Below are 14726 nucleotides of genomic sequence, written 5' to 3' on the forward strand. Positions count from 1 at the left end.
TATTATTAACACGAAGTAAGCCTCACAAATTATTGATTTATAGAAATTGCGATGGGAACGACTGAATGTGCGGGCACCGAGGCAAAGGCTCTTTGGAAAGGCGGAGCGTAGATTATGAGTGCGGTTTAGACTCTTACTGTTGGTCATTTTTGATTTATGATGTACCTAAAGATTATAACCATCGCCGTTCAACAGCGTAACGCGGCCAGGTACCTTTGCAACGGGAATGATGCAAGACGGATCATTTTATAATGCAGTAAGTAGGTAGTTTAGTTTGTCAAAGTTTTCTCACCTGTATTGTGGATTGTGGTGGTGGAGGAGCTGCATGAAGACACATTTGTTGCATAGACGTAGCTATCATAAAGGTAGCGGGTGAGTAAAGTGATTGTGTTTACCCGACTGCGAAGAAGGTGGGTTATGTGTTTGACACGTATGTATGTTTGTATGTCTAATCCTGTCTTCTCGTAACTACTCAACGACTAAACCGATTTTGATAAATTATACTTCATTAGATTCGTCTTAATGACGCGAGTGACACTGGGTACATGAAATTCTTAAAAAAATAAAATGGCGGATTTTTAGCGCCAAAATATAAGTCGTCAACATTTTTTTTTGTTCAAACCTATCCCGTATGGTATCAAAATGAAGGTATGTAAAATCAGATTACAAAAATATATGCCAGTCATGCGTTTTTATTTACTGTTTTTACAGAAATATCACTAGACCAGACTTTTCAAAACACAATATTAAAGCGAGATGTTCGTACTAAACGCTCTATAGCTGCGGTACCTAGTTATGTTATGCCCATTAATGCCCAATGCCTACCAACCATCCAAGTACTTGATTGCCCTGATGAAATCTTTGCGCTTCTTACGCAATTTGAAAACTCCATACACAATGTTAAAAATTTATACATTTTATTAGCTTTTTGACAAACCTTTGAATATTAATACAAAGTAGCAACTGTTTGTCTCATTGCCGCTTATCTTGATTTCCCGTCGTACATTAGCGAGTATACATGACCAAAGCGTAGCGATGCTAATTAGTTACGCGATCCCATAAATATTAATAGCTGAAGATTATTACTTATTACTTAGTGTACTGTAAGTTTTCTCTAGCTAACGTCTTTGTTTTCCCCACTAACCAATCATGGATATAAATAAAGTCCCAACTATAATATGGCCTCATCATAATGGTACGAAGGCGGTAATCGACAAATTGTACGATTTTATGTCACGCGTAGGAGTTCCTCACACATTGGTGAGCGACAATGCCACCTCTTTTACGTCTCAGGAATTTAAGCATTTTTGTGAGCTCAATGGTATTACTACTCATGTTCTGTCTCCTGTGTACCATCCCAGCAGTAATGGACAAGCGGAGAGCTTAGTAAAAGTCGTAAAAAAGGGCTTAAAAGTATAATATTAGCAAGTGTTGACAAAAAAACTGCTGCAGGATAAGGTAGCAAAATTTTTGTTCGATTATAAGAACTCCAAAAACTGTAGGTACCACTGCAAAGTCATCAGCGGAGCTAGTTTACGGGTGCGCGCTTCGATCTCGGCTTGACCTCATAAATCCAAACACACCGTCTCCTTCCTCCGCAGACCACACTCAAACCGTGGCACGCAATCAGTCCTTACAGGCTAAACATTGTAATGGTACAGTTAGATCCGAATTTAATATTAATGACTCAGTTTGGACAACAAAAAAAAATACAAACATTGGAACATAGAACCTCCTCCTTTTTTGAAGTCGGTTAAAAATACATAAATACCTAATAACAAAAAGTTCGTATGGGTGGAAGGTATAATTAAGAAGAAAATTGGAACGGTGATGTATGCTGTATATATCCCACACTTAAATAGTGACGTTAGAAGACACATTGACCAAATAAGAGCACGTCCGTATTCCCTACTCGCCGACGATCACCAGTGGAACCCAGACGTAGCACCGGACGTGTCACCAACGACTACGGGACATGCTGACGCTGATGTGGCGGCTGGTGCTGCGGGCGAGAGCCGCGGCCCACAGCAAAGGGAGGAAGAGGCAGAAGGAACGGATGGAGCAGATCCCAGTGGCGAGCGAGCAGTCGACAGCCACACCACGTCAAGCTGCTAAACGACGTCAGGCGATAAGCCCGCAGTTTTCAACGCCCACGTCGGAACGGGGCGGTGAACTCAGTGATTGAGTGCTAGATGTTAAGTAAATTAGTTTTAGTGTTTATGTTTAATGTTCTTGCTTTTAGCTATAAGGGGGAGGAGTGTTATGTATGTGTGCCTGCGCGCACACCAGTACGATTATTATTATAATAAATCAGTGTGAATCGAGCTCGCTTGTTTGACGGTCGTGTACATCCTTGCCCATTTTCGGCTTCATATCTAACAGGTATCGATATATATTATTAATACCATTAATTTAATTTAAGATTTTAATCACCACATTTGATCGTCTTTCGCTTTTTTCGTGTTGAAGTGAAAGTGACAGATCAAAGTGAAGTTCAAATATTTGGAATTCAGTGAGTAGACCCAACACTGTCCTCAGCATTTAAAAAAAAAGTTACTTTGTCTCACGGAGTGAGCAAAATGCGATTTTGCTAACTCATTTCTCATAGCAAAACCAGCCTGTTTGAGGTGCTGAGGTGAAAAATTACATCTCATCTCCTAATGGCTTCCCTGAAAGATGGCCCTTTCGTGTAAGTACCTTACTGGCCTACATACATACTCAAGACAGATGTGGGTATACCAATGTTTCTAAAATCACGTCATAAATTGCACGTCCGATGAATAGTTATTTGTGCAACAAGTTGTTTTGTGTTGCGAGCATTGATTTTGAATTCCGAGTAAGCGAAGAATTCTATAATTGAATCACGAGCGTTAGCGAGTGATTCTAGGTTAGAATCCCGAGAGCAGCAAGGGATTCAAACACACGAGATGCAAAAAAAACTTTGGTCTCGTGTGATACATACAATTTTTCACCTCAGCAACGAGAATATAATTTTAATGTAACATAAGAATAAAACCACATATACCTACCTGTTTACAAAACAAACATTTTTTTAAAAATATAATCCGATTAAGAAACAAATATAATAATCACATTTAAGACCCTTACTCAAAAATGATACGAACAGTCGCGATTACATCTTTAAAAAGTCACCAGAAATTTTGAACATGAAACTACCGTGAGACTCACTTATATTAAATGATATTGTAACGGATAATTCGCGTCTTGAACCGAGTTTAGCTCGACATGTTTCGGGCTATTTCGTAGCCCTTTTTCTCAGGAGCACGCGACTCGGCGGCTGCTGCAACACGCACACTACGCGCCACCGCTCTGCTCGCGCGACTGCCCGACGAAACTAACACCGGCACACAACTACCCGCATTTTTATCGTCATTTTTATTGTCAATGTCTAATGTAGGGTAGCACACAACACTAACAACATCGCTCCGTAAAGGCACGTTCACACCAACCGATGACGCAGAGCACGAGTATTTAAAACTGTTTTCCAACTCGGGGGTACCGACAAACCGCAATCCCGGTTAAAATTCGGATGACGACTAATCTCAATGGCTTCACGCACTTTCCGCGGAATGAAAAACTTTTCTCTCGCAAGTACAGACACCTTATCAAACCTGATTTAATGCGTCAAATCCGAGTCCATTAAATGCTCGGCCACAGCAGAGCCCCTGTCGTCCTGTTTCCTCATACTACGTATGTGCTCCGATACCCAATAGACACGTTACGCCCAGTCTCACCGATATAGCTCTTGCCACACGAACACGGAATCATGTATACCCCGGGACCACTCAGGGGCTCCTTATCCTTCGGCGATCGCACCAACTGTATAAGCTGCATATGAGGAAGGAAAATCGACTTGATGCTATATCTTCGGCGTAACAAGTGCCCGATTTTATCCGTTATCCCCTTAATGAACGGTAAATATACCGGAAGCCTCTCAGCTCCCACTATCCCGAATAGCCCGAAACATGTCGAGCTAAACTCGGTTTAAGACGTGAGTTATCCGTTACAATATCATTTAATATGAGTCGCCAGAAAGTTAAGAATGCCAAACATTGTTGAATAGCGGTAAGTAGAGAGGTTTTGAATTCGGAACGAAAGTGTCCAGTAGGTACAATACAAATCTCATACTCTTTATGCATTGTAATTTGAACTTAGAACTTCTTAGAACATATTATTTTTTAATACTGCAAAAAGCCTCATCTTTGGGTCATTAAAAAGGTTGAACAATAAACGTATAATTTATTATAAATGTTATTAAATTAATTCTGCCCGGAGCAGCCTTGTAGATTATCATTCTGCCCTTATCACGGCGTAAATAAGCGAAAGTTTCGGCACCCGCCAAATGTTACAATTTTTGTAGCCAACTTTCATAATTTAATCCAAGTCTGGGCTCTACAGTAATTCAACGGACCTGGAATATTATAATTAGTGATGAAAAGGTTTTACTGCTTTTTATAAGCTCGTTACTTTTATTTATTGAAGTAAAAAAGTTGATTTATCTGCGGAACGGTTAATTCGTTCTCATAATTATTAGATCAGGAAACTACGAATAATACAGGGTGTTACATAAGACGTAATACAAAATTAGTGTTTCGTGCTCAGTTAATGCTGGGTAATATAATGCATTAACTCTTTCGTTGAAATTAGTCCGATGAAATTTGCGGTTTCCATACATTGTTCGTGATTTCATTTCAATAATGTATAGAAACACAGGTTTGCAGGTGGTAGGACCTTGTGCAAGGTCCGCCCGGATTGCTACCACCATCTTGCTCGCTAATCCTGCCGTGAAGCAGCAGTGTTGCACTGTTGTGTTTCGGCGTGGAGAGTAAGACAGCCGGGGAAACTACTGGCAAGTGAGGTATCCCATCTTAGGCCTCTAGGTTGGCAACGCGTCTGCAATACCCCTGGTGTTGCAAATGTTTATGAGCGGTGGTGATCTCTTACCATCAGGAGACCCACTTGCTCGTTTGCCATCCAGTCGAATAAAAAAATTTTTTTTTTCAGACTTATTTCAATAAAATAATTAATGCATTATATTATCCAGCATTAACTGAGCACGAAAGACTAATTTTGTATTACGTCTTATGTAACACTGTATAATGTAAATAAGTCTATTTAAAAGCTTATTAAAAGCAAATTCCAAAACATGACTAAACCCCGAGAAAACCTCATAGGAGCCAGTAACAGTGCTGTTAATTAATCTGCATAGATGTTGTGTTCAAATGTAATGTTCTACAATAGAACTAATTAATGCTCTACAGAAGAAAGTGAGTTATCGGAAATAAGGGTAGCGTATATTTAAGTTATATACCATCTGTATAGTAAATGATCAAAATGGCGGCTGACTTGTTACGTAACTAAACCCCGAACCCGACCACTGACTAAAGGTTACATCTCAATCAAACACGTTTACATCGGAATTGTTTGTTCTTCTTAGTTAATTGTGTTTTGTTTATTTATTTGATAGCGGTATGTCGTGTTTAGTTATTTATGCAACTTTATGTATGTACTTGCCTCCAAGTGTGAATTTCAAGGATTACCTATGTAATAATATAATAGTTTTGTAACTTATTTAAAGACCAGTGTTGGAACGTTTTCGTTGGAACAAGCTTGATTATAAAACGCTGTTTCTTTATTTTAGTGACAAAACTCACTTTTCTTTCGGCCGTCGTGTTGCTAATTGGTTTTTCCTGTTGAGTACTAGGTATGTTATTTTCTTTACATTAAAGCTCGTTTTACTTAATATCTATCAAGCCGCCGTAAAGTTGGGGTATATTAGCAGGCTACATTCGGATTTCAAGCAGTAAATTGAACAAACAAACAAAATACAAAGAATATACCTATTTTTAGAAATGGGCCATTTTATCCTCCAGGCCTAATATAACCCGGCGTTACGTTATTCATTGAAGTAGAAGTCAGACACCTAGAAAACTAAGGCACAGTATAAATAAGAAGGGGCTACTTTTCGATGTCTCTCGCTTTCTTAGTATATTTTTACGGAAAAGCCTTTTTTACGAGCCTTCTAGTCGAGTATTAGTATGCAAATGTGTATGCTATCTTTACTCATAATATTAAACGACGACATTCTCACTAGGGCATGCTCCCGGAATTCCCGGTACTGAAAGTACGGGAAATCCCGGGAATTTTCGAATACACTGGTACCGGTTCTGGGAGAAAAAAATCCCGGTTCTTCGGTTCCTTCGGTACTGAGTTTGTAACTAAATTAATTGACGTTTTTTGAATTCAAAATTACGCGTGGGCCTTGTAATGCTGTCACCTTAACCGATTCACACACGCTCGGTTTTATTCGGTGCAATCGGCATGCTCGGTCCGCCTGCTGCCCGACCTGACGACGGCGACGACGACGAATGGTGAACCAGTGTCCCTAGTGTAAGTTTTCGGCTACAAAATACGTCTCGATCGCGTTCGCGATAAAATCTCAATTTGTATGGAAACACGAACAGCGCCTCTAGTGGAACGTTTGCGATGTTCGTGTTTCCATACAAATTGAGATTTTACGCGAACGTGATCGACACGTATTTTGTAACCGAAAACTTACACTAGGGTACTGAGGTCTTATTGCTTAACGCACTGGTATCACAATCGTTTTTACCATTTCTTTCTGTCACTTCGTGTAGGATGAGGGTAGAAGAAGATGGTGATTGCAACCGCTAATGTCAGCGCGTTAGACAATACGGCCTCAGGTAGTCAAAATATAGCTGTTAGGATTTAGTATTGGTACTATCCTGTAGTCTGTTGACTGAGGTGGAGCACGCTTGCCAAATAAATGTCAATTCACCCTAGATTTTAAGACAGCCTCATGGTAGCGATCAGAAAACACAGAAGCTGGCAAGCTTCCACTCCTTAAATATCCGGCCGGATAATGAAGGACGAGCGAAAACGCTTTGTGTGAAGTTTAGGGATGCTGACAACATAAAGGTGAAGATTCCGCCTACTTCTGGTCGACCTGTGAATGGAAGGAACTGATGGAATAAGATTGTGTAGCACCGAGCACGAGCTACCCTTCTGCGGTGGCGAACTCTGTTAGCAAAAATTTACCACAAAATCGCCGCTAATGAGTTTCTTCATCACTCGCCGTTCCACCGAATCCAAAGCAGCCAACTAGTACTCGGCAGAGCCGTCCTAAAGGTGACAGCAAAAGGTACTCCATGTAATACCGGACTCGGGCTCTGTAAGGGTGAAGGAGCTGGTCCGCAGTAAAGTATCGCCTAACTTTGGAAAGGATGCCAAGCTTTTTCGCAGCGGTTTTCACCAAGGCCTCGATGTGACCACCAAAGTTTAGTTTGGAAGAAAAGTGCGAATATTCAGCGTTTTTTTTGTCGTTAGTTTCTGGCAGGTGTTATTAAAAAGGGTTATGCGTAGGGTTACATTTTTATGAAAATTAAAGACAATACCGATGCTAAATTTCGCGTGATTAAAATTGACGCAATTTTCTTTCTGTTGTGCTTATAAACGTGGGATGCTAATGGCGTTTGACCGAGCGGTCAAAACGCTCGAATATTCGCCCTTAAAACAAGTGTAGCTGAAAGGTGGTGGGAAATAGAAAGAGGCACAGAACGGAAAATAAACACGACTGAGTTTTTAAAACCGACTAAATTGGCACAGGTGTGAGAAATTCAAAGCCAGAGCAAAAGCATGAGCTTTTCTTACAGCATGGTGGAACGGGAATAACCACACCTGGCGGTAGGCGTTAAACTCACCCAGAAGTGCAACCTGCGCTATAGAGAACCGCCGTAGGACCACCTCAGCCGAGTCACAGAGGGAAAAACCAGCCCGCACAGTGCGCACAGCGGCAATGCGGAGACGTTTGAGCGAACGTTATAGGTATACAGGCATATAGGATCTTTTCCATACCTGTTTTGACTTTTGTTGATTAAATTTTGCACTTTGTTAATTGTTTTGGGTTAAATTACAACAATTATCACTTTACAGGTGTTTCATTTATCAAATTAACAAAAAAAAATACAATTCATTTACTCAGTACCGAAAAGTACCGAAATCCCGGGAATTCCCGGTTCTGCCCCAGTACCGAAAATCTCAGTCCCGGTTCTGGAAATGGTACCGGTACCGCATGCCCTAATTCTCACGCATAAGAGTTCGTACAACGCACAGAGCACTTAAAGTCAGGAGATGGCAAGTCGCACTGTTCCATCTGTCACAAATGTGATAAGCACCACATTGAGAAAGGTTTAAATTTGTTTTGCATTTTTATCGTAGCAATTTTGACTTGGCAGTACACTTCGTTTTTTTATACCAATACAAATAAAGTGAAAAATCTGGATATACATAATAATGAAGATATTTTATATTATGATAGTTTGTATTATGAAGGTTTTCGCCTTGGTCTACATGTATTTTTTTGTTGAAAAACGTTTTTTATAAATTAATGACCAGAAGGTACTATATGTGAACCCGGTACCTACTAGGCAACTCCGTTAAATACAAAGTAGGTACACCTGTATTTAAGTATGTAGTAGTAAACTCCAAAATAAATACGGGTTTTAGCACAAATAAGCCCATGCTAGCTCGATTACTCGCCCTCGAAAATCCTCACATATCAAATTGAATCGAAATCTTAAGCCGATTCCAAGATCTCAAAAGAATTAAGTACAAACGATTTTCCTATAGTTACAAGGATTGCTCGCTTAAAGATATTATATATGTAGATACAAATCGTTTCCGAGACCCTCAAAATAAAAAAAACAAGAATTGCTCCTTTAATGTTACTAGATTAAACAAACTAGAACAAACATCTCTAAACATCTCTAGAACAAACATCATGTTTCAATAAAAATGTAGAAAGAAGGAAAGAAAATATTTAATTGCCAATAGTACCAACAATACAAGACAGCAATATAAACAATTCAAGATATAAAAATAAAAACGCCCGAAAAAAAACGCTGCTTGAAAAGACAATTAAAAAGTAAAAAATAATTATGCGCTACCTAGGTGTTGCCCGCGACTTCATCTGCGAAGAATTCGTTTATCTCTATCCCGCGGGGACTATGCTGATTTCCCGCAAAATTAGCCTAAGTTAATTTAGTATAAAGTATCTAGTAATTTTTTTATCTAAGCGTCGTCGGTGGCGGTATGTTGTATTTTTTAAAGTGTAAGATATATTAATACTTGAAATCAAACGCATGAATTCATATTAAAATATAATTTTCTCTAATGACATAAATCAAAACAGATTTTAAAAGCTTGCGCCAAAAACCAGCGGCCGTGGCTACTAGCCATTTGGCCCCTACATAAGCACCCCTCGGAGACCGATACTCCAGAGAGGAATCGTGACGGACGACGAATACAACGTCCAGCGCGTGTAGTCTGTTCTGGAGCTGGAGGTGGGGCCGTTCTAGGCGCAGGATTAGCGGTAGGAGAACTTAAAATTGGTGTAGAAGCAGCATCTAATGGTCTTTCATCTGCCATTATATAGGCCGGCTTTACCCTATCAATAGAAACTGTTACTTCCTTACCGCCAATATCAAGTTTCATAGTTTTTCTATCTCGTTCGAGAATCTTGTATGGGCCAACATAAGGTGGCTGTAACGACCTACGAGACATTCCTTCTCGCAAAAATACATGTGTGGCAGTGTCTAGCATCTTAGGAACGTAAAATGTTCTGTTTTCAGAATTCCACGTTGTTGGCTGAGGTAATAGTCTTGCCATGTGGCTACGCAGACGTGATGTAAAGTCGGTAATATCCACTAGATGATCGTTGCTTGGCACGAAAAATTCTCCTGGCAGTCGCAACGGTTCGCCATAAACTAATTCTGCCACAGACGACTGAAGATTTTCCATGCAGAACGAATTCCGAACAAAACTAGAGGAAGGACCTCTGACCAATCTGAATTTTGATGACACATAATAGCGGATTTCAACTGGCGGTGCAAACGCTCCACAATTCCATTTGCTTCTGGATGATAAGCCGTAGTTGGAGAATGCCTTGCGCCAAGAATATTCGCTAGCGACTTGAACAATTGACTTTCAAATTGACGTCCTCTGTCTGTTGAAATTTGAACTGGACAACCAAAACGAGACACCCACTCGGCAACAAAGGTTTTTGCAACCGTTTCAGCAGTGATATCCTTCAGAGGATAAACTTCAGGCCATCTGGTAAACCTATCTATTACCGTGAGCCAATATTGAAAGCCGTTCGACATCGGAAGAGGCCCAACTAAGTCCATGTGCACGTGTGCAAACCGCTGAGTTGGGGCAACAAAAGCCGATAAGGGTGCTTTAACATGTCGTGCAATCTTACTGCGCTGGCAATGAAGACACTGTCTCGCCCACTGTCTGCAGTCTCGACGCACGCCCGGCCACACAAAGCGTTGTGCTACTAGCAGTGCAGAAGTTGAAATACCGGGGTGGCTAAGATTATGCAAGGTGTCAAAGACCATCCGTCGAAATTCGGGCGTCAGATATGGACGAGGCAATTGTGTTGAAGTATCACAGATTACAAGTGAGTTAAAACCAGGAATATTTATTTTTTGTAATTTCAATGCAGTCCCATTACGGAGAAATTCTTGCAACCCATGATCCTGATCCTGGGAATGTGCAAGGGCAGCGTAGTCCAGAGGTACCACAGTTATGGCTTCAGTACGAGAAAGCGTATCGGCAACAACATTGTGCTTTCCAGATATATGCCTGATATCAGTACTGAACTGGCCAATGAAATCTAAATGCCTGAACTGACGTGGTGAGCAGTAATCACGACGTGTGCTGAAGGCAGATGTAAGTGGCTTATGATCGGTGTAGATAGTAAAAGCTCTGGCCTCTAGCATAAATCTAAAATGTTTCACAGCATTATAAATGGCTAGAAGTTCGCGATCATAAGGACTGTACTTTTGCTGCGCAGGATGTAACTTCTGGGAGTAAAATCCCAACGGTTCCCAACGATTACTGTTACGGCTTCTTTGCTGCAAAACTGCACCAACAGCCGTGTCAGAAGCATCCGTAAATAAAGCAATTTTAGCTGAAGAGTCAGGATGTCCCAGTAACGTAGCATCAGCCAGGCTTTTTTTTCGAATTAACAAACGCATTAAGTAACTCTGCAGTCCAAGATATGAGGGCTGAAGGTTTGATTTTAGGCCCCGAAAATAGTTGATGTAAAGGGGCTTGAACATGCGCTGCATGAGAAATAAAACGTCGATAAAAATTCAACATCCCTAAGTAACGTCTAAGCTCTCGGTATGTCTTGGGTTGTGGAAACTCTGTAATGGCTTTAACTTTATCCGGAAGTGGTTTGCTGCCATAACGATCGTTGCGGGGTTTCTTCGAGACATCGCGACGTTGCCGCACTCCGTCCACTGATAGCTCTGCAACCTGCTGCGATAGATCTTCGAAACGTCGCACTAATTCTTCTAACACATCGGATGAGGTCGATGGATTATGCTCTGGTAGAACTGCGGCAGTAACTTGACTTAACATGGGCTGCGTTGATACTCCATTTACCTTATCTGCCAGTTCAGCCAAAGTATCTAAATCCATGGTAGAAGGTTGAGCTGCAACAAATGCTTGTACTTGCGCTGGCAGACGTGAAGACCACAGGAAAAGTAACATTTCGTCGGTCATGGCTGATCCGCCGAGACTGCGCATGTGACGCAAAAGCTGTGAAGGCTTGCGATCGCCCAACTCTTCGTATTTGACAACTTGACGAAGACAATCCTTGTTAGATGGAGTCAAACGAGAAATCAATGCGCTCTTGATTTTTTCATACTTTCCTTCTGAAGGAGGCTTGTTGACCACATCGTCCACTTGAACTAAAAATTTCTGCTCTAATTGTGAGATGACATGGTAGAACTTGGTGCTATCCGTAGTAATTCCAGCAATAGCGAATTGCGCCTCTAGCTGGACAAACCATAAGTCGGCCCGCTCTGGCCAGAACGGCGGTACGCGTACAGATACTCGGCATGCACTATTTGATGACTCGACATCGTTGCCCATATTTAAAATGTATTTATCTCGAACCAACGAAACGATAATAATATATTTCTGATTCACATGGGGTCACCAGTGTAAGATATATTAATACTTGAAATCAAACTCATGAATTCATATTAAAATATAATTTTCTCTAATGACATAAATCAAAACAGATTTTAAAAGCTTGCGCCAAAAACCAGCGGCCGTGGCTACTAGCCATTTGGCCCCTACAAAAGTATTAACCTTAGTTAGTATTAACCCTAGCATAACCGTAATAGTACCTAATGCATTTCTGCGTAGTCACGTGAAGTAAACATGATCACTTACACGCAAACTCAAGTCCAGTTAATGCCAAGTCGGGTAATAACACTATGAATAGCCAAAATGATTAGGGAAACTGTTGGAAATTGTGTAGTACCCTTAACATGTATTATCTATGTATAGTCTATGCTACTGAGCTAGAACCGTTTCCGGGTTTGTTCGTTCGATTCCACTCTCTCGCTTGATAACATGGCTCTGCAAAAGTCACACCCAATTTTATATTTTTGATATGTTTCAATGTGATAGTAATTCTTGTACTTTAATCCGTCTACATCTACTATTTGACGTGACAAATTGTAATTGTGATTTGTGATGAATTAAAACTACAACTTTGTTGAGCACTACGTGTTTTTATTTCCGGCGTAATAAGTTGCAAGATTCTTCGCTGCATTCCTGCATTCATCAGGTCATGTTGCCCAGAAATAAGTATGTGCCGAGAAAGAAGAAACTAGATTTTAAACCAAAGAAAGGTACGTCGGAAACACTGAAATATTTTTGAGGTTATAATACAAGCTTCGTGGTATAACCTATTCTTTTTTTCGTTTGCTCAACCAACATCACAATAACGTTGTCAAGAATGCCGTCACATAATGAACACAACGGACACGGACAAATTTCCGTCGAGAAGCTGGATGGTTTGGAAAACTATTCGACGTGGAAATTTTCCATAAGAATGCTTCTTACGCTGGATGATCTATGGGGCTGTGTGTGTGTGTGGGAAGGTACCGATATCGATGCGTCCCGCGGCAGCCGCGCTTTAGCGAAGATATGCTTATCGATCAAGCCCGCCTTGTATCAGTACGTACGAGATGCCACGTCGGCAAAGGATGCCTGGAAGAAGCTTGCCGATGCCTTCGAGTCCAAAGGTCTATACAGGAAGGTGCTCTTGTTACGTCAACTGCATAAAATTGAATATAGCCAATATGGTGGCATGTCGGAGTATATCGAGGCAGTCATGCGGCTCGTTCAACAGCTCGCCGATATAGGCAAGAAGATAGACGATGATGAGGTAGCGGAAATCCTGTTGAGTGGCTTATCGCAGGAATTCGACAATCTAGTGTCGGGCCTGGAAACCGCCTGTCTTACAAGCAATCTAACGGTGGAACTTGTGCGTGCCAGACTGCTACAAGAGGAACATCGGAGAAATGGGAATGACCAGGAAGGAGTGAAGGCCTACCTAGGAAGCAAAAAGAACAAGTCATCGCCTACATTCTTCCAGTTCTGCAAGAAGAGCGGACACACTATCAAGCGTTGCTTTAAACGCAAGAAGGAGCTGAAGAACACTCAAGAGAACCACACTATGTTTGCATCAGCCATGGTATGCAGCGGCAGCAACAGCCATGACTTTGTGGTGGACTCTGGTGCCTCCCAGCATATGATTGCTAATAAGGAGCTACTCGAAGAACCTAGAGGTAAAAATTCTACCATTTATATAGCTAATGGTAATAAGTTACATAGCGATTGTACTGGTAGGGTCTCTTTGTGCTCCAATGTTAGCCTTGTAAATGTTCTCCATGTGCCTGATCTCTCCAGCAATTTACTGTCCGTTAGTCAGATCACTGACAAGGGTTATACTGTCATTTTTAATAGGAATCATTGTAAAGTCTTTGATGATATTAAAGTCACTGGCAATCAAGTCTTAGTTGCTTCTAAGGTAAATGGTCTGTATAAGTATAAGGCTCAAGTGCGACACATCCTTGAGGAGGAGTCTTCCAGGCTCTTGCAGACGAGGCAAGAGACAGTGAATGCTCATGCTATTTCGACTGTGCCAATGGACCTAATCCACAGACGTCTAGCTCATCTATCTGAACCAGGTATGAGGATTCTTGGTGATGGGAAAAAAAATGCATGAACCTATCTTTTCAGAAAAAAGACACCATCAATGGTAGTTGCGAGCCGTGCTTGACGGGCAAGATGACGCGTGCACCGTATCCTGCTGTCAGCACGAAGCGCACTATCCAACCTCTTGAACTCATCCATCCAGATGTGGCTGGACCTATGCAGGTCGAGACTTGGGGTGGAGCTCGTTACCTTTTGACCTTCACAGACGACCATACCCGGAAGACATGGGGCTACCTTATTTTTTTTTTTCCTTCTAATATTTTAACGAGGCTTTAGCACACCAAATGTGACTATGTCAGCCTCATGGGGAGCCTCAGATATATACACCACCCTACAGACAGATATTACACTCTCCCTTGCACTGAAACCACTTCTCTGGATGCAAAGGCCCGTCCAATGAATCTGTAAATTCGCATCGCTTCTTCTGAAAGCGGTCGACTGAGAATTATATTTACACCTCCATTGAACAAGCCCATACCATCCAAATACCTGACTCTGATCTCCTTATTCTGATCACATTCCACAAGAAAGTGAATAAAGTCTTCAGTCTTATTACATCCCATACACAAAGGTGATTGCACAACTCTCATCAAATGCAA

General features: G+C 41.2%; 1 protein-coding gene across 1 annotated transcript in view; it reads left to right on the forward strand.

Annotated features, from left to right (window-relative positions):
* The first annotated feature begins 2325 nt into the window (after window positions 1-2325).
* LOC141439848 (glutathione S-transferase 1-like) overlaps window positions 2326-14726 on the forward strand; it is a 29676-nt gene continuing 17275 nt past the window's right edge. Inside the window, exon 1 of the mRNA XM_074104246.1 lies at window positions 2326-2382. The gene's annotated coding sequence lies outside the window, so the exon portion shown is untranslated. The remainder of the gene's footprint in view (window positions 2383-14726) is intronic.

Source organism: Choristoneura fumiferana, chromosome 21 (assembly GCF_025370935.1).
Source record: "Choristoneura fumiferana chromosome 21, NRCan_CFum_1, whole genome shotgun sequence".
Taxonomy (NCBI): Eukaryota; Metazoa; Arthropoda; class Insecta; order Lepidoptera; family Tortricidae; genus Choristoneura; species Choristoneura fumiferana.